Source organism: Tupaia chinensis, unplaced genomic scaffold (assembly GCF_000334495.1).
Source record: "Tupaia chinensis unplaced genomic scaffold, TupChi_1.0 Scaffold000407_4, whole genome shotgun sequence".
Classification (NCBI taxonomy): domain Eukaryota; kingdom Metazoa; phylum Chordata; class Mammalia; order Scandentia; family Tupaiidae; genus Tupaia; species Tupaia belangeri.
In genome coordinates, this window is record NW_006159912.1 from 3,348,064 (window position 1) to 3,349,803 (window position 1,740).

At 44.1% G+C, this 1,740-nt stretch overlaps 1 long non-coding RNA gene across 1 annotated transcript in view; it reads left to right on the plus strand.

Annotated features, from left to right (window-relative positions):
• The first annotated feature begins 6 nt into the window (after positions 1-6).
• Positions 7-1,740, plus strand: part of LOC102493679 (uncharacterized) — an 11,578-nt gene continuing 9,844 nt past the window's right edge. Inside the window, exon 1 of the long non-coding RNA XR_335401.2 lies at positions 7-101. This is a non-coding gene — a long non-coding RNA (uncharacterized LOC102493679). The remainder of the gene's footprint in view (positions 102-1,740) is intronic.

Genomic DNA, 1,740 nt, shown 5'->3' on the forward strand with positions numbered 1-1,740 from the left:
ATGAACTGTGTGGGACCAGAAAGTCATGGGCTTGTTCGTACCTGACAGGAGTTAACGGCTCTATGGGAAAGGAAAGGAAAGGAAAGGAAGGGTGGAGCCAGGTATGTTTTGTGCTTTATCCTACTTAATCGTCACAGACCCAACCAGCTAAGTATTAGCAGCCACACTTTACACAAGAGGGGTTGGGAAACTTGACCAATGGCCACCCGGTGGCATGGTGGTTAAGGCAGCTGGATCCCACATGGCCCACTACATGGTTTGAGTCCTGGGACCCAATAGCTTGAAAAACATCTTGGGTGTATGTGCCTTTGTATCCAAAATCCCGAAAGGGGGAGGAAAGGGAGAAAGGATTTCATGGTGTCCATTTCCTTATGAAGGATGCGCTTTCTCACTCTCTCCCAATTCCTTGCCCGCCCTCCCCTCCACCAAGCACGCACACCCACTAGCAAATTAAAAAAAAGAAATTTGACCAAGGTTGCTTTATTATAAAACAGGAGTATAAGAACTGCTGCTCTCATCTTTTCCATACACCAGGCAGGTAAACAATAAAAGCATTTATCTAGGGACCAGCAGTTAGCGTAATGGCTATATGGCTGGATTCCCATGTAGTCGACTGTGGTTGGAGTCCTGGACCCGGGGCTTAAAACTCACGCTGGGCACATGTGCGTGTGTGCCCAAGATCCCGAGAGGAGAATGGAGGAGAAGGGATTGCGCCGTGACCATCCCCCCGGGGGTGATTTCTGGCTTTCTGTCTCTGTCTCTCTCTGTCTGGCGAGCACCGCCACCCCCTGGCAAAAACCCCCAAAAAAAAAAAAAAAAAAGCATTTATCTACAGAAGGCCAGTAATGTAAACCATCTCTGCTTCCTCCTCAGGTATTTGCTCTTTAAACTTCATTTAACATGGAAGTAGTTTTTTTAAAGAATTATTTAATTTGATTAATTAATTTATTTTTATTCTGACCAGAGAGAAAGTAAGAAAGCAAGCCACCAGATCTGGGATTTGGACTGTGGTCAGCCATGTGAGAGTGTCCAGCACCTTAACCACCACGCCAGCTGCTGGTCCCCAGCATGAAAGTATTTTAAAAATGTGTTTGATGGGGCCAGCAGGTGGCATGGTTGTTAAGGCACTAGAATTTCCACATGACCAACTTGGAGTCTTAGACTTCATGGCTTGCTTTCTCTCTCTCTCTTTCTCTGGCAAAATTCAAGTGAAAAAATAATAATTAAATAAATCTTTAAAAATATGTTTTACAACTATAATTTATTCATGTATTTGTTAAGGGAGAAGTTTTTTTAAAAACAATGATTTTATTTAACTTTATTTATTTTAATTTGACCAGAGAGGGACAGAGAGAGAGAGGGAAAGTGAGAAAGTAAGCCTCCAGGTCAGACTCGAACTGCAGTCTGCCATGTGGGAGTCCAGTGCCTCGAAACACCACACCACCTGCTAGCCCCTTTTAAAAATTTTTTAACTGCCAGAGGGCATGTGTGCTTGCCAGAAAAAGAGAGAAAACACCTCGTAATGGGCCTGCTCATGCCACAATCGTTTCCCCCATTTCTCCACCCCATCAAGATTCTGGGTACATGCACACATATGCCTGGTATGTTTGTCAAGCTATGGTAGCCAGAATTCCAACCACAATTAGCCACGTGGGATCCAGCTTTTTATGTACAGTACTTAACCACCGTGCTAAGGGGCCAGCCCGGAAAAAGGGATTGTTAAAGACACTTTTTTTTTTT